The 19,500-nt window shown below is 35.2% G+C and overlaps 1 protein-coding gene across 5 annotated transcripts in view; it reads left to right on the forward strand.

Annotated features, from left to right (window-relative positions):
• Positions 1–19,500, forward strand: part of CCDC102B (coiled-coil domain containing 102B) — a 192,063-nt gene that overhangs the window by 46,253 nt on the left and 126,310 nt on the right. Inside the window, exon 1 of one of the 5 annotated variants that reach the window (XM_059409804.1) lies at positions 9,990–10,064. The exons of 3 other annotated variants lie outside the window; for them this stretch is intronic. The gene's annotated coding sequence lies outside the window, so the exon portion shown is untranslated. Of the gene's footprint in view, positions 1–9,989; positions 10,065–10,131; positions 10,345–19,500 lie in introns of those variants that run through there. One more of the 5 variants, XM_059409806.1, reaches the window with a different exon arrangement.

The raw sequence follows: 19,500 nt of genomic DNA on the forward strand, positions 1-19,500 counted from the left end.
TTATTATGTTTTAAGTATTATTTTTTTAACAAAAGCATTTAAATTCTCATAAAATTAATAAATGAGTGGGTAGACAGAAAAAAATTTGGACATGAAATTTTTCCCAAGCTGAAATCGAGATTCTTTATCTGTAAAATAATGATTCGATTATATTAGTTGTTTTCCAAAGTGCTCCTTAGAGTCTGGGGAGTCTGTGGATGACCTCCAAGGGCTATTGTTGGAGGAAATTAGATGGGAGGACAGTTTCCAAGTGGGCAGGTTTCCAACTGCTCCTCCAAGAATTAATGGGAAAAGTTCCACTTTTGATATACACGACTTCTGTGTAATATATATATTTACATATTTATTTTTAAAAGAATGTACTCCTTTACTTTAAAAACCTTTTGAAAGCTAATGTGAAAATAATTTACTTCTGACTATACCCTGTCAAAATATTAAAATATAATTATTATTTTGTTATTTTTCCAATTACCTAGAACATCATCTGAGCTTGGCTTGAACAGTGATTTGGGGAATAAATAGAAGAAAAATGCATTGGGTTATGGGTATTGTAAAACTTTTAATAATAACATATGTTGCTGAGTCCATGTAGATTATTCTAATTAAAGTAGTAATATGCATTAGTTTCAAGTTTTAAGATCTCAGAGATATTATAAATAGGATACTTATAAATAAGTTGTCTTTGAGGTAGTTTTCAAAGTTTCTACAATCAACAGATAAAGGAAATTGTAAACACAGAAGGTACCTTATTATAATTGTCTTGTGTTAATTTCTATCATTTAGTGAGAAAGGTAAATTTTTACTAGTTTGAACCAATAAGAATGCAATTTTTTTCTCCAAAGTTTTATTTAAATTCTCATTCATTAACATATAGTGTAATATTTGTTATAGGGGTAGAATTTAGTGATTCATCTCTTACGTGTAATACGTAGTGTTCATAACAAAAGAGGAATGCAGTTTCTATTTGAAGAAAAAAAAATTTAGTTTTGTTGTTATACTACCAAACACATTTGGGAAATATGTTAGGTAATATAAGCCTAGTTTTAATACTTTTATTTTCATACATCTAGGATTTAGGTGAAATTATACCTTTTTCTTTGGATCATTACCAAAAAAGTGTTTATTTTTATTGATTTGAGACATTTTAAAATCATGAAAAAAATCAACATACACATTTTTATGACCTTATTGTATAGGGATATACCAAAATAAGATTGCCTTTCAAAAACATATTTTTAAAAAACATGAACCTCGATTTCTTTTCTTTCTTCTTTCCCATAGTATTTTGAAGTCAGAAGACATGCCTGGGTAATGGCAGATATATAATGAAAACACTAGGGCCTTTATTTAATTAGCTAATTGTAATATATATTTTATTACCTAAATTAAAAGGATGTTGTATATATCTTTTGCTTTTGCAAAACTTCAACTCTCTTACTTTCAATAGTTGAACATAAAAGAGATTTGAATTCATCAGTATCAATTTAACCAGAATTCAATAAAATCCTGAGGGACATTTACTCTTTTAAGTGTTTAGAATAAAAAGAATATCATTCATTTTTTTTTCATATTTCGTAATTGAATCTTATGTTATTATTATTCTTACTATTATTATTATTATTACATTTTTTAAAGTGCTTACAATGTGCCAGACTCTGGATATTATTTTGCAAGTTTAGAATAATCCTTAGAACAACATATTGGCCAGTTTTGCAGATGAAGTGACAGATGCTCAGGCCAGGTTGGTGAAGTGGGTACATTTGTTTACTCAGCAGACCTCTCTCTGAAAGGACCCCTGATGGGGAACTTGTGAAGGAGATAAAGCCTGTTTCCAGAAAGGATTTCCCACTATGGTGTGTGGGTGGGGAGCAGGTGAGCAAACTCTATAGACATCCACAATTTTTTAAAATATGTATTTCATTTTTCAGTGGATTTCTTTAGTATGTTTCACTAGCAGTGGGGTCTCTTTTCTTTATTCTTCAGTGGCTTTTGTAGTCTTGAATTTTCCTGAAACTTTGTTCTCCTTCTCTCCCTGTCCTGGGTGCTCCTGCTTGGAACCCTCCTCAGCGAGATGATCGACTTTATTTAATCGCATTTCTTCAAATGGATGGACCTAGAAGGAATGATGCTCAGTGAATGAAGTCAGTCAGAGACAGACAAGTAACATATGATTTCACTCACAGGTGGAATTTAAGAAACCGAAACAACAAACAAAGGAAAACAGTGAGAGAAACAGACAAACAAAAACAGACTCTTAACCATGGAGAACAAACAGATGGCTACAGGGTGGGAGATGGGGGAAATAGATAAAAGGGATTAAGAGTACTTTGACCCGTTTACCATGATGAGCACTGACAAATGTATAGAATTGTTGAATCATCATATTATATACCTGAAACTAATGTAACACTGTATGTTAATTATACTTAAAAAAGAAATTAAGACATTTCTCCTGGCATTTTTCTCTCCTTAAGTAGCTGTTTTGTGTGTGAGAACAGCGGCCTGTGGTCAGGCAGGTAGCACAGGGATGATCTTGGTGATAAATATCCCATAAGTTTGGGTTTATGTTGCTCTTGGATTCCTCCAGACACTCTGGCAAGATTGACTTCTACCTTATGGAAGCTTTCTCTTTTGGATGTTGTATTTGGTAGTTTCCCCCACATTGTTTTGCTGTCATCAAATCCAATATGCTTTTGATGTTTAGAAATTTCCAGAAATGTCTTGTCTGATGTAAGCCCTCTTTCTCTTAATTTCAGTACTGTTATGGGTTTATTTTTAATTCAACAACAACAGCTACATTTTTGTCATGTTAGTGGGATACAGCATGCGAGGCAAGGAAAGCATGTATTTGGAGTCCATTATATTAAAATCTTCTGATACCATAAATGAGTTTTGTTAAGTATCTCATCTCAGGCTTAAAAACTGATACTCAAGACTGTGCATCATGTTTTGCTCTTTCTTGAAAAGAAATTTTATAACTATACTAATGGTGCCTTTTTTTTTTTTTTAAGATTTTATTTGTTTATTTGACAGAGATCACAGGTAGGCAGAGAGGCAGGCACGAGCCACCCCCACCCCTGCCCCCACCGACAGGCTCCCTGCTCATGATGGGGAAGGGGGGGGCTCAATCCCAGGACCCTGGGATCATGACCTGAGCTGAAGGCAGAGGCTTTATAACCCACCGAGCCACCCAGGCACCCCACTAATGGGGCTCTGAGCATTGTGTTGTTTTCTACTATCTCATAGGATTTCTTTCATTTTTTTTTTAATAGCTTTGGTTTATCTCTGATATAGTCTGTTTTAAATATTTATTAAGAGATTTCAAGCCTAGTTAATAGTGTGATAATAATGCATGTTACAAAAAGATTGAGATTAATTGAATATAGTACTTTAAAAATTCATGCTTCATAATTATAAGAGATTTGATGTTTTTATTAGAATGTTTTACCACTTATAGAGATCCTTATAACACAAGATAAATGATAATTTTCTACACATATGTATGTTTTTATTTCCCTTATTTTCCTTCAGTGACGTTAAGTACAGGGTCTAACATAGGCAACGTACTGGGGTTGAGAACAAACCCATATTTCTTAAGATGTGACTCACAGTTTCTTTAAAGCAGTAGATTGTGCTTGGAAGCATTACTGTTTTGGTATTTTTTTTACTGCATTTTGATCATAGCTGGAATAAATTACCAAAAAATGGAAATCCCTTACAATTTAAGGAAATAACTTTTTTTTTTTTCAGAGTTCAGGTAATTCTTTTTTTACAAGAATTCAAAAGGACAGATTAGCCAAAACAATGAATTTTGGAAATAGTTAAAGGAAACTCATGTTATGTGGAGAAAATGATTTCATAAACTGTTAGCAAATAATAGTTTAAGGCTTCCCAGAATATTTATTAACATTAATCAGAACAATTATGCATTGAGGAGGATTAGTTCTGTCTTGAATGAGATGATTTAGCATGGTTATCCAATAATTATAGTTTAAGGATTCAGAAATTAAATAGATTTTCTAAATCAGTTTTGTAAAATTAATTTTTTTCTTTGTGGATCATCTTTCCTCCATTTGGTCAAGTTCAATTATAATTTAACATAGTTCCTGAGTAGAAAAAGTACTTTCCATTCATACAGTAAATGTTTAGTTGTATTCTTTTGAGGAATATACAAGATGTTTGGCCTTAGCAGTTTAGATGTATTAAGGAGAATTTTTGTTTCTTTGTACATAGTGTTCCCTAAGCTGAATTAACTAAGAAGCATTAATGATAATTTTGTAAAACCAAGTTAGAGATGGGTTTCCTATGTTATACATGGGTTGTAACATTTTTGTTTTCACCTCTTAGCATTTGATACCCTAATGCATACAGACTGCTTGAGTGACTGTGTTTGACGGGTGTGGCTAGAGTGGTAGTGTGTGTGTGTGTGCGTGCCCGCGTGGCGGGGAGGGTGGTGATGGGGTAGATATTAAGGCACTCAAGTTTTAGTAAGATAAGCCTTTGAGGTTAACTTACTAAAGGTTATCTAGTCCAATTTCCTGACAATATGTATATGGGGAAAACAGGCTTGGGAGGTAGGGTCCCGTGGTTACTAGCAGAGCCGAGCTGTGTCTTAGTCTCACCTTTCACTACTCCATCACTCTGAACGATGGAGCTCAACTTGATAGCAGTTTTGCCCCTCAGGGAACGTTTGGCAATGTCTGGAAATGGTTTTGGATCCAAATGTCAATAGTGCTGAGCTTGAGAAATCCCTCCAAAACATGATGTAATTCACAAACCGTTATTAACCAAGGAAAGAACAGTTAACCATTTACTTCTGCTATGAGCTTGATCAAAATCTAATGACTAATTTTTAATCCTTATTATGTCATATATATACATATATATATTTCCTTCTTTAAGAAAAAAGTATTTGTCTCTGGGCCATTTTCTCATAAGTAGGTATTCCCAAGGAGAGTTCCTGAAATGTCAGTTGCAAAGATAAATTCATTATAATTTCACAGTCTCACAAAGATGAATTTTTCATATACTTATTATAAACTTAAGTAAAAAGTCTAGTTGGTTTTGTCAGAGCCTAAGTGTTGATGCCAGAACAAAATCACAACTTCAGAACCAAACTGCTTCCTTGCAAGACATTTCCAGTTACTTTGACAGTTAACGATGCTTTTGAATAATTCTACAAATATTTTTAAAGCCATTAAAATTGTAGCAATTAAGATTTAACAGTACAGCTGAATTTAAGTAGTAACTAAGGTCCACAGAAGATATTTTGTTTGTCTTACTTTCCAGTATTTTTCTATCCTACTTGATCAGTGAGAGGCGGATATGCGTGATGTTGCCACTATTAATTCTTTCAGCATGTGAAAGTAAGAAAAAAACCCAATAATAGGAGAAATTTAAAAATCACCATATACGTATTGTTTTAGAAGTGTATCTTTCAGATTTTTGTTTCCTTCATTGCTTTTCCTGAGCACCCATTCATCCATCATTTATGCATTTGTACCTTCATTCACTTATCCATTTATTTGCTTATCTGCCAAAAATTAAAAGACAAATACAATATTATACCCTTAAAATTTATAGTTCTCTGAGGAAACAAGTAAATAAGTACATGAATATTGCCATTGATTGTAACATGAACTTCCTGTGGGAATCAGGAGAAGCCTCAGAGAGATCATGAGAAATAGCTCTGAAATTAGGTAAAGGGTACTGTGAGAGTTTTCAAGCTTAGAGTTTCTTCTGAACTCCCCCAATGGGCTGATAGAGATCCTGGATAAAACCAGTTTTGATTAATATAGTCCCCATTGTTTCTCCAGTTAGGTAGTGTTAGAACTTTCTATGGGCTTATAGTTCCCAATTTAATATTAAGGCCACAGGAGGAGACTGATGGCAGTGACTTAACCAGGTAAGTTCTCTTTTCTTCCCGTCATCAAAAGCCTGCGTGAGGCTAGTCATGGTTTGGCTGCTTCTGCCATTCTTGATGTGGCTTTCCTCTGAATTATGACTTCAAGACCTGAAGATCAGTTCATGCTTCTCCATCTCCAGCTTCCTATCCTCGTTCAAGGAAGGGTAAAAAAAGGAGTGAAATGGAGAGGCATCCATATAAGGAAGACAAAACTTTTCAAAAATTCTTATCAGGCCTCCACTTCTGTTTTACTGCCAAACTGTACCACATAGCTAAGTTTGTCTGTAATGAGAGTCTTGGTAACATAAGCTTTTTTTTTTTTTTTTTAAACTATAGGGAGGAAACAGAAAAATAATGGTAGATAGGTAAATAGACTTTTGACAGGGAGGAACTAATATATAAAATAAAATTAGAATCCACACACAAAAAAATCAGCTTTCACTGATGTGTGTTGAGTGCTGTAAAATATTGTGAACTTGCCAAGAAAGTATGAAAATTCCAAGGCTGAATTTTCTCTTCCTTTTTTCTTATGCTCCCCTTTCTTGTTGTGGGATACAGAGTATTGAGATAATGAAGATGCTTGTGCACTCGTGTGTGTGTGTGTGTGTGTGTGGTGTGTAAGCCATGGTTGCAGTGTACCATTTGAAATAAGATGCGGACTTAGATAATTTTGTTCCCGTCATGCTGGTAGGTCCTGTCTGTCAACAAAGTATTTGTGAGCCAGACTTGGTAATAAGCACAAAGTATGAACTTTCTTTCCAGGAGAAGTGAGGTTGTGTGGGAAAATGAGCTTTCACTTGACAAAGTTTCAAATGAGAAGATGCTTTACATCTATAGTTAGATTTTACTGATCTACTAGTAGTTCATAAACTTGAGAATAAAACCTGCTGTGGGGAATAAAAAATCAGATGGGTGTGGGCTCAAAAGAGAGGGAAGCAGATGAAATGGAGACAGAAATGGACAGTTCTTTCAGGTTTTACTCTAAGAGTAGTTACTATGTGTCAGGGGTGGAGTGATATAACATCTTGGGAATAATAAAAGGGTTTCTAGCTTGACAGACTACATGGGTAACCGCATCTTTAAGATTGAGAATACAAGACACAGGAGAGGTTTGGAAGAAATATAAGAGATTTGCTGTTTGTGAATTACCGAGGGAATTAAATGGCTCTTAGTGCCCATTCTCATTAGACTGTAAGAGATCCAGATCTCAAGCTTGATAAATGGTTATGGACTGACCATATGTATTTGGGAATTAAATGTATATTAGTGTAGTTTCTAGGGCTACCATAACAAAACCTGGTGGCTTAAAACAATAGATATTTATTATCTCCCAGTTCTGGATGATAAAAGTATAAAACCCAGGTGTCAGCAAAGCCATACTCTCTCTAACGGCTCTAGGGGAGGGTCCTTCCTTTCTAGATTCTGGTAGTTGCCAATAATCCTTGGCTTGTAGGAGCATCACTCTGGTCTCCGCCAGTGTCTTCTCATGGAGTTTGCCCCTGGGTGCCTATATCTAAATTCATCTCTCTTTATAAGGACACCAGTCATTCATTGGACCAGGGCCCACCCTCATTCACTTGACCTCATTTTTAGGTTGATTACATCTGCAAAGACCCTATTTACAAATAAGTTCACATTCACAGGGGCCGGGGGAGAGGACTTCATTCAACATATCTTTTCAGGGGACGCAGTTCACCCCACAATTATATGTGTAGCCAAAGAAGCCATAAAAACAGATATGATCACCCAGACAGAGGATGTGGAATGAGAATAGGACCAGTGGGAATCCCTTGGAAGTCCTCCACCGTAAAAGGAGAGTAAGCTGATAAAGGGAGGGGCGTATAAAGACATGGTATAGTCAACAAGACAGAAAAAGTAATCCAGAAAAGTTTCATTTTGATAAATGTATTGTACAGATTTGATGAGAGGGTTAAAAGTCTTTGAAGATTTCAAGTAGCATAAGTACTAAGAATAGACCACTGTAACTCTTGCTAAATATGGAGAGGAACAAGTTTGGGAACAGAGGAATAATTTAGGACATTTGTAGCAAGCCAGGCAGATTATGATGGCTGCTTGACCCAGGATGTGGCTGTGGAAAGGAGAGGACTGGGCATATTACTGAAGTAAAGTCAAAAGGAACTGGTACTGGCTTGGATATAGAATAGGAGTCAGAGATGACTTCCAGGGTTTTTCTTTAGCAAACAGCAAGACCGAATTGGCATTATTGAGAGAAACAATGCATTGAATCCTTGGAGAGAAGGTGATTTCAGTTTTATGAGACTGACGCGCTGCCTACTGCGCTAAGAAGGCACTTGATTTCAGCTTTAAATATGTTGATGACATATCTGTCATATTTTCTAGTGGCAGGGTCTAGTGTGTTGATGCATATTAGTGTCAGAGACTCAGAGGGGGATTGAATCCAAACGTAGCTATGTGGAAGTTGTCTGAAAAGAAAGATGGTAATTCAAACCATGAGAATGGATGACATTATCCAGAGAGATAGTTGATATACGAGGGAATATACCTGTTGTTCCTGGAGGGGTGAGGGAGAAGAGAAGCACCACCGAAGAGACTGGGGAGAACCAGCAAGATCAGGAGAGTGTTGTGCCAAGACAGAGAAGAGAGCCTCTGTGTCCCCGGGCTGTGAACAGTGGCATCACTGGGTGCGATGACAAGCAGAATGAGAGCTTAGAGGAGTATATAAACTATGGAAAAACCAAAATATGCATGTTGTGTGAGTCCGTGTGTGTGTGTGTGTGTGTGTGCGTGCACACAAGTACGTGTGTTTGCAGAGAGTCATTTTTGTGCTTTAAAAGGAGTAGATGGCAAATTAAATGGAGTTTTGGTTGGAAAGAAATCCTTCAGTCACCTGACCATGAATTGGAGGCAAATTGTACCTACAAATGAAAATGACCGAATTGATAGGGAAATACACAGACATAAGTGAAATTGACTAAAGCCTTGACGATGTTTAGAATCCAGTGGGGAATTCCAGACAGAACAGAGAGTTCAGAGGAAGAGCAGAGAGAATGGCGATTGAGTGTATCCCCTCACCCCCCCAAAAAACCTGGGAAGGGAAACCCGAGCTCAGCGTGTTGGTTCCCATTCTGTGGGAGAATGGTCACCTCTCTGTTGCCTTGGGAGGTAAGAGGAAGAGGATGCTGTTAACTGGAAGTAGATGGCAAATATGCTATTCAGCTAAGAATGATCATCCAAATTAAGGAGGGAAGAAGAGTAAAATGACTTTCAGACATTAACTCTAACTTCCAAATGCTATGTTCATGCTTTTTATAAGAAACATGCTGATTGTGTTTCTTCTGTCCTTGCCTCTTTCTTTGGACATTCAGTGCTGGTAGTGTCAACCAGAGAAGCTCTCTTTTATATGGTCTGCCGTCACCCCTTCGTCAGCACTTCCTGACAGCTGTGTCCTGTCACTGAAGGTCACTCTCTTCCTCCCTCTCCCCAGGGGCCAGTGAATTCTCCCTGGGAGGTGGGGCCCTCTGGAGATGCAGCTCCCAACTCCTGCCACATGACTGAAATCCAGGGTTTTGACATTCAGTTTTTGTATCATCATTTGCTTGCTCAAATATTTTATTAAGTATTCCTTTTTTTTTGCCAATCTACTAAAAATCACATTGAACCAATGGTATTTCCTATTGCTCCTGTGATCTGTAGTATAATCTCTAAGTCTTGCAAGATAGATACTTTATTAGTTTTTTTTTCCTTCACCATTTGAGTTTTTCCTATTACTATTACAAGTTACATCTATTGCTATTAACTTTATATGTTAAATTTATATGTTAAATACTTGTAGATGAAGGGATGGTTATTTTCTTCCTTTTTCACTCACAGTATATGGTTTCAAATGGTTGGCGTTGGGTAGAAAGCTTTGTATAGCCGTACTTAGGGAACATTCAAGTGATTTCATTTTGGTTCACTCACTTGTGATCCAAAGAGGGTGTTGTGGTATTGGTTTTGATAAAACCTCACAACCAATGGGAATCTTTTTTGAGTTAGTGTGGAGTGGCCTTAATGCTGGAAATAATCCTGTTGGCCAGGACCCCAGAGCTCTACAGAGAGAAAAGGATGCAGGAAATTCTGTTGTTTACACACGTGTCTGTAGCACTGAGCCGCTGGAGCAGCCCAGCCAGCCCAGAGGGTAAGATGCCTAATAACCTTGTGGTTTTCTATTTAATTATTATATTTTCCTGCTGGAGCAGAGCATGTGGTATTCTCGGAGCAAAGAAAAAGACAGTTGCTTATAAGATGCAGAACAAAACGACTGTAGGTCTGCGAAACAGAGGGATTTGAAGTTTCTTCTTAAAGTGGACTTGATTCCTTCCCTCTTTCTTCCCTTTTCCACTGTTGGTATTATTTATCCTGACAGCTTGCCACACTTCTCCTGTTTTAAAAAAATAACTATACTGAGCAAAACTCAGGTAAGAATTTCAACTCTAAATTTAGACATTCATAGATTATGCTGATATTTTTAAAACTTTGTTTTGTAGTTCCAACTGAATACGAGTTAGTCAATATGTTTGGAGTAATCTATATCCTTAGAATTTTTAAAAAATATAAAACTGTTATGCGAACCCTTATATTTATGTCTCATGCATTCAGAGTTATTTTCATTTTGATGGCTAGTCCTCATGCTGAATTCCTGTCATTGTTAACAGAAAAGTATACTTCAAATTTAGGACTAATATTGATTTCCTTATATAAGTTACCTGGGGAGTATGGAGGAAATAGGGACATAGAATCAAATAGTAAAATCCTGTAGATAATAAAAAAGAAATGGATCTTTATATGGAAAGTAATTATAGAACTAAAAGGGAAAAAAAAAAAAAGATCTCTGGAAACCTTTGGGAAATATTTGTTAATGTTTTCCACAAAGATAAATTATAAAATGAATGTTGAGTGGGTATGTCTATTGAATAGAAATATAATAAAGATATTTAAAAACAGACACATGTAAGTAACAGGCAGTTGAAATACACGATAATATTTCTTGATATGCTCATTTATATCAAGACTACTTCTCTGTTTCCTGAAGTCATGCAAATATACTTTTGCTAATACTTTTGTGGAATTGGGTTTTGTTAAAGCTGTTGATTAAATGCCTTGTTTTTCATCATTTTTTTTTGTTGAATATCCTTGCATGTGCATTAAATATTCCTGAATTCTGACATTTATGCAATTTTTACATAACCATTAGATTGAAAAGGAATCTTAAAAAGCTAGAGATACAATATCTGTGTAATTTTTCTGTGATTTTGCAAAATTGATTTAAGGTATCAATAAATCCATTTGCATGACATTCAGAAAAATGCTTTATGTGAATTGCTTTTTCCCCCAAAACTTAAAAAAAAATAGTTTTCTTGTAAAATGACAGATCATATAATGGTCTCTCTTTTGCATTTTTCATGTTTTTGTTGGATTTAGTAATTGCTTGATCACTGGGACATAGCTTCCTGGTGCTTTGCTATAGTTGTGACCTTGAAATTTATGAGCGTTTCCTCTAATTACTAGAGGCACAAATATAATGACAGTGATTCTTTCAAATTAAAAATGATATAAGTACAACTTTTCTTTGGAGAAGTACCATTTTTCCTGGGCTGATACTGCAAGGTTAATTGAAATTTTCTATAATGGCAAAACCTTCAAAAATCCTCTTTTTAGTAAGATTTCATAGAAGCCTTGAAAGAAAAGTCCAGCTTCCTGAGCTGAGTCTTGAAAAATCAGTAGAATTTAGATAGTTGTTGAGAAGCAAAAAGATCATTCTCCTTTGCAGTAATAGTTGAAACAGAGTTTTGAGGCATGAATTAATATGAAACAAGGAAGGTGAGGGGTGAACCTCACTGGAGAAGAAAAGAAATGCACCACTGTGAGTAGCAGACGTTGTGTTCAAGAGTGAGACAAAGTTGTGAGGTGCAAAACTATATACTCTGAATACACAGAGTAATTTTGTCCCTATATATTGTACAGTGGGGGCAGCTGGGCATTTCTGAAGCGATGCGGAGCACTTATTCCTCTTCTCTTTGTCGTCATCATCATCACCACCACCGCACTGCCAGCAAATGATAGCATTTCCTATGCGTAAGATAATTTACATACTTATCTATAATTTTGATAGTTGCAGAATAGAATGAACTTCATTTTACATATCTTAATTTTACACGGGAAGAAATTTGATGTTCAGAAATGTTAAATGATTTCTCTAAAGCCACAGATAGACTAAGTTCTGGAGCAAAGATTCCAAATAATGTCTTTCTGCCTCCAGAGCTATTTCCACTCCACTCCACTGGTATTTTAGGAATGTAAGTCTGGCAGAAGTTAAGCAGAGTGGTTTGGGATGGCACTGGGGTAATAGAGTGCAGGGAAGAGGCGGTGAGACAGCGCTGTAAACCCGAGCTAGTCCCAGTTCTCTCACGTGACCCGTTCTTACCTGTGGGAATAGAATGAAGAAATTGAAAATAAGCAGTTTTTATATCTAATATTGGCTGTTCTCACATTCAATTCATGCTTTCCTCTCTTTTATTTCCTTGAACGTTGTATTCAAAGATGTCTTTTGATTTCTCAGAGGAAATTTAACCACTGATTTTCATCAGATATCACGTATTCATAAAAAAATGCGTGCGGTCACTGGAATTGATATTGGGAACACATTGGGATTCTTTCATTTCTTTTTGATGTGTGATATGAATGAATGCTTAGTGATCACACCTTCTTAAAATTATGGAAAGACTCAACTGTTATCAAAGGAAAGTATCATGTAAGTTTTATTTGAATGGGTGAAGAACATATATAAAATTTATGTTGCTAATAGATTATGTAGAGTGCGGTATGTCTGTAGTAAAAAGAATATACCCCATTTAACATTTTTACTCCTATATCTAACCTTAAACATATTTTACTTTTCTCTAAATAGGTGCTTTATAAAAAATATATATTATAATTATATACGTGTGTGTGTGTGTGTATAAAATAGTGTCTATGCTATTATTTTACAAATGTACTACCTACTGTTTTACAAGTTTATTGTCATTTAAGTAGGTTTTACTGGCCTTTTTGTCATATGCCCAAACAGATGAAGGTAGTTGAAATGTAAAGACCCATTCCTTTAAATTATCATTACTAAAACAATAAGTACATATGTCAGTTCAAATCCTGTCATCAGTGACTTTAAGACATTTCATTTTAATTAAACAGGTCTAGGCTGTATTCCATGATTTTATAGATGGCCTTTTGCATACTCAGGGCCTGGTCCGCAGTTTGGTCCTCAGTGCCCTGGTTGGCTGTAGATGCACAATTGTTATCAAGTGGGCTAAAGGGAAACTGGGCATCTTATTGGAGGGAAGCAGCCCATCAAAGAAAGGTGGGTTGTGCTCAATGCCATTCCATTAAAGTCATAGCTCTGCAGATTACTGATATTTTCATATAAGTAAATATCTGGGTGATTTATGTATGATGATATTTGCTAAGAGTTACTGTTATATATAGAAAAGACGAAAAGATATTTGATGTTAAAAACTGATAGAAGCAATTTTTGGTAGTTGAAAATAGAAGGACCCTTTTGAATAAAAAACATGTTCATTGCAGAGCTTATAAATGGTATCTTATAATCCTTGTCTTCAATTTGTAGAATTAAGGCTTCCGCCCCCAAAAAAGATAGTAGTTCTAGAGCACTTCCACATCAGAGGCAGACCCACCAGGGCAGAATGAGGAGCTGTACTCAGTGAGGTAGGAGGGAACTGCGAGAGAAGAATCTTCCAGAAGCTAAGTAAATGAGTCATTCTGGAAAGATGAAATGGTCAGTTATATAATATGCTGCTGATTGGTCAAGGAAAATAGGACTTAACTGTTAATTAGATTTTGCAATACAGAAGTCATTGATTTCCTGTTTTTGTAGAGATCTAGGTTTGGAAACTGATAGAATGAGTTCGAGAGAATGAGATGAGTGAAAATATCTTTTAAAGATTTCTACTTAAAAAAATGCCAGATAAAAGTGATGGCCCCTGGATGGGCCCAGATCAAGGTGATTTCTGGTTTTCAGGCCATAGATATTATAGCATTTCCATTTGCTGATGAGAATGATTTAGGAAGGAGTTTAATTTGGTTAGGTAGGACAGAGAGGACTGTATTTGTGTTTGCAGGAGCAAAGTCTCTTAGTTAGAGGGGATTTGGATGGAACATACAAATGGGAAGTTTGACCTGTGGGCACGGATGAGAAGGGGAAAGTCAGTTGACAGGGGAAATGTAGTAAGGTTGAGTTGGCAGTACTCAGGGCTTATTTGATATTCAGAGTCAAGAATTGAAGTGAGTCCTGAAACCGAACAGTGTTTTCTCAGAGTATTAGCAGGTGCTCAGATGCATTTGTAGAGCAGGCAGATAGTTGGATGCCAACCAGAATTGGAGTTTTCTAGACAAGTAAGGTTAAGAGAATACCATTCTAACTGAGGCTACTTTGTTAATAGTGGAGCTTGGAAAAGGGAGGGCAGCGTCGATATACAGTAGGTGGTCAATAGAAGGCAATGAAGTCAATTAATAGGACATCCAAGTTGAGTCAAAGCGGAGGATTTTAGGGACAATAGGATAAGGTAATCAGAAAGGTGCTTAACATTGAAATGGGAAGACATGCTAGTAGGGGAATGGTGCCTAGGCTGTATACCAGCCAGTAGGTGGGTGAGGTAAAACTATTGCAATTATTAGGAAATGAGAGATGGGAATATTATAAGGATATTGCTTGTGAAAATATTTTGGACATTAAATTAGTTTTTAATCCCTAAAAACATTCCATTACCTAACCAATTAGTACCATAATTGGTTTTACTAGATACATCTTATTTTTTATTAATAATTTTTTAAAAAAAAATTATTTAAGTATGAAAAACTACTCCTGTTACAAAATACATGGAAAAACACAATATTTTATGTATGGATTTTATTATGGCAGAAGATAAATATCCACAACTAAACACTAATTTTAATACCTATTCCCATACTGAGACTCTAATTTTGTTAATAATTTCATCCACTTACCTTGCTATTTTTTTTAACATATCCATCACCTCATACAGTTACCAACTTAAAATTTTTTAACTAAAGCATAGTTGACACATAATACTAAATTAGGTTCAGGTTCAGAACATAGTGGTTCAACAATTCTATACGTTTTGAAGTGCTCACCGTGATAAGTATATTACAGTATTATTGATTATATCCCCTATGTTGTCTTTGCTATTTTTAATGATGTTTTGGTTGATCTTACAGAGTACTGTATGTTAGAAGAATCTTCAGGAAAGGATAAGGTATAGACAGAATTTTTTACATCTAACAAATTGTAAACTCATGATTTTTCTAGATATTTATTATTTTGCCAATATTTTGGATAAAAATTTAGTTATAGTTATTAATGATATTCAGAAACATGAATCAATAATATTGTTCTTGGGCTTTAGTTCATAATAAAACTGATATTTTAATAACTATATATATTTTAGTATGTAATAATTATTTTTGTCCAAAAGCCCTTGCTGTCTAAACAACTTCAAACAAATGGGGTTTCTTTTAAAGCTTAGATGAGAATGTTGAACAGTCCTATCCAGTGTTTCAAATGATAACCATTTTACTTGGATGTGATTACTGCAGCTTCTTCATTATGTGACCAGGTGGCAGAGAATGAAAATGTCCTGTTCATTTATATCTGAATGGCAGCCATAGCTCTGATGTGTGTTTAAATTATCGATAGAATGCATTTAAACATATATTTGTAAAGTCATTAGCAGTCATCTTCATTTGAAGCATAGATAGGAAGCCTCTCTAAAATAGGGAGAAATTTGGTGAGAATACACTGAACACATTTGGAAAAATCAAAACAAAGTTTTCTATTTCTGTAAAATTCTCTTTGAAAAAGAAAAACACTTAAATTTCTTTTGGATGTTCTAGAGTAGAGGTTTCCAACAGAAATAGAACTCAAGCAACATTTGCAACTTAAAGTTACATTTTAAAAATTAAAAAAATACGGGTGCCTATGTGGCTCAGTGGGTTAAGCCTCTGGTTTTGGCTTAGATCATGATCTCAGGGTCCTGGGATCTAGCCCAGCATTGGACTCTGCTCATCAGGGAGCCTGCTTCCTCCTCTGTCTCTGCCTGCCTCTCTGCCTACTTGTGATCTCTCTCTCTGTCAAATAAATGAATAAAATCTTCAGGAAAAAGAAAAAAAAAATTTAAAGTTAAAATTAAAAAAATAAATGTGACATTGATTTGAATAATATTTTTTACTTAGCTCAGTATCTTTATTAAAATCTTAAAATATAATCAATATAAAGTTAATGAGATAGTCTACATTTTTTTTTTTTTCCACACTGTCCCTGATTTAGACTTAGAGTGCATCTCAGCTCAGACTACCTTCACTTCAAAAGTTTACTTGATCCATCAGGCTTGTGACTGACCTATTAGCACAAGCTCTAGTGCTTCCTAATAGAAACAATTGCTCAGTGCTCTCTCAGCAAGTGTAGGTCATGTTGAAGGCATTACATTTATCTCCTCGTTGCAAATGAAGATATGTGTTCAAGTGACCATTCTAAGGAGCAGATTTACCCCAGGTTTTCTGATTCTGAATCCAGTGTTCTCTGATTTCTGCTCTACCATTCTGATGACGGTTATGTTGATGTATTTATGTTACATTGATTCTGAGCAGTGTGTAAAATATGGTGACATCTGGAAATTACTGGTATGAATATATTCTCCCTTTGCTCTAATTTTAAAAAATCTAATTACTGTGAAAAGTAAGCAGTAATGAAAATGATCAGCCCAATTCTAGGATTCCACACATTTCTTAGAGTTTTTTTTTTTTTTTCTTTCTTAAATAAATTAAATGAAAAATCCAAATCTGGTAGAGCAGAGAGATAGAAAAAAGTAAAAATAGAGGCTCAGAGGAAGACTTAACACTGTGGCATTATAGGGATTATTTGAGAAAGAGTTGAAATATTTATATGACTGGGTGGGTAAATAAGAAAATAGCAACTTTTCAGAAATACAGGAGTTTAATCTGGTCTTCAGCTTTGTGCAGTTCTCCATGCACATGTCTTACATTTTCTATTTTAGGGGCTGGAAATTCAGATCTCTTGAGAAATGTAAACACTGGCTCTTCACTTCCTGTTGTTTTGATGTTTTTAATCCAGTTTCTGGTCTTGACTAAGGGAGTAAAACACTATGCCTACATTACAAAGAGGTGAAAACTGATTTCAGATCCATTAGCAATTTGCTAGGAAAGAACTCTGCTTTATATTTAAAGTGCTTTTCTCTTTAGTTTTACTTTTCTTTCATGCCAAAGGACAAAACGCCAAATATCAACACTTACAAAGATGATTGGTGGGGCGCCTGGGGGACTCAAGTCAGTTAAGTGCCTGCTTTTGGTTCAGGTCATGATCCCAGGGTCCTTGGATTAAATCCCACATCAGGCTCCCTGCTCAGCAGGGAGTCTGCTTCTCCCTCTCCCTCTGCTTCTCCCCACTGTTCATGCTCTCTCTCTCAAAAAAAAAAAAAAAAAAAAAATCTTTAAAAGATTTTTATTTATTAGAGAGAAAGCACACAAGCTGGGGGGAGGAGCAGAGGGAGAAGCAGACCCCCTACTGAGTAAGGATCCCTATGCGGGACTTGATGCTAGGCGTTTGGGATCATAACCTGAGCCAAAGGCAGCTGCTTAATGGACTGAGCCACCCAGGTGCCCTCCAAAATAAATAAAATCTTAAAAAAAAAAGATGATTGGAGACTCTATATCTAAACAGAGTACAAAGACATTTTGGCTAAAATGTAGAATGTATGAACAGGAAAATGTTTCATTAGCATGTATAGTAACTGTTATAGTAAGTGTTCTTCAAATCAAAATCTAACATTAACACTTTTTGATATTTCGTGTTTTAAGATAATACATGAAATTTTCCCAGTGAAATCAAGACTTTGGGTTTCATTAGTTTGAGGTAATTTAAGTATTATACAACCACCAGATTTTTTTTTTTTTCTGGAGAAGGTATTTTCCTCCAGATAATATATATATCACTTGTTTTATTTTACAAAATATATAATTGATATCAATTTAATCTTAGGAGAGTCCATAGAAATGTAACAAGACTATAATCTCATGCAAGTAACTAGGATAAAAAGTCAGCCTTTTCTCTAAACACCAATGTATTATCAATTGCTGTTCTGATAATTTGTGGTCATATATATGTATATATTACCATTTCTCTTTTTGTTATAACAAAAAAGCATTCAGTTTCAAACAATTCCATTGTTTCTCCTTTGCTTTTTTATATTATTTTATTTCATTTTTTCTGAGTATTAGTATCTTCCTTACCAAGAGAAAATAATTGGTTTAGTAGCTTTATAATACTTTTTATGGGAAGGTGGTACTGTACATGGCTATGTTTTAATTATATACAAAGTCAGCTTTACATATCTGTTTTGTATTTTTTCCATGTATGTCACAAGAGATACGATATACTTTCTGGAACATATGCTATTCCTATTCAGAGGTAGATAGCCTTGTGATTTCAAAATAGATTAATCATGTATTTTAAGAAAAAAAACATAATTATGAACCTTGGGTAGGTCCATATTCACTAATAATTTTATTTTTTCAACTTGCTCTGCAATCACATTCATAACGACTTATAATTCAAGGACTAAGTCTGACCTGCAGAAATTTGGAGAATTCAAGGACTTAAATGAGCTCTTGCGGTACGACACTTTGAACACATTGCCATGGGTGGGTGGAGGCAGCTGGTTTCCTGTTTAAAATATTTTTGAGAAGTTTTAGAAAGTTCAGTTCATTCTCAGCCCAGAGTTCCTTCATAAAAGAAGAGTTGAACATGTGTAAATATTTATATTTGGAAGATTAATCAGGAATATGTGATTAAACTCCAAAAACTGGGTTAGTTTGTGTTAGAGTTTAGGCAGTTCTGTTATATTCAGTTCTTAGAACATGTTCAAAATAATTTCTTTGGATTCTTTCATAGCAAAATTTTGGTTCCATTTTAAGATGTGAAAACATCTTGATAATTTGCTGCAAGTGAATCTTTGAAGGAAAAAACCTAATATATGCTTGAGTTTCTGTGAGTCAGATTTCACATGTAATCACAATCTGATTTCCATGAGAACATTTATATATTTATTTTTAAAGATTTTATTTATTTATTATTTATTTAAAGAGAGAGAGCACTAGCAGAGAGGGGCAGAGGGAGAAGGAGAGAGTATCTTAAGCAGGCTCTAAGCTCAACACAGCACCCACCACAGGGCTTGATGACCCTGAGATAATGACCTGAGCCAAAAATCAAGAGTTGGATGCTTAACGGATAGAGCCACTCAGGCACCCTGAGAACAGACATTTAAATCCATTTATTTCCTAATGTACCTTCAGAGAACAGTGTGCCTGACACACAGGAGAAATTCAGTAAATACTTGTCCATGGAATGCATCAAATCTCAAAAGCTAAGAAATGTTTATCCTCAGTCTATGTTAGGAACATGCAGAAACGAATAGACATTATTATATACACATATGTGTTGTTTTAATAAAGTGATTATCAAAATACAC

Source organism: Mustela nigripes, chromosome 8 (assembly GCF_022355385.1).
Source record: "Mustela nigripes isolate SB6536 chromosome 8, MUSNIG.SB6536, whole genome shotgun sequence".
In the NCBI taxonomy this organism is placed as follows: domain Eukaryota; kingdom Metazoa; phylum Chordata; class Mammalia; order Carnivora; family Mustelidae; genus Mustela; species Mustela nigripes.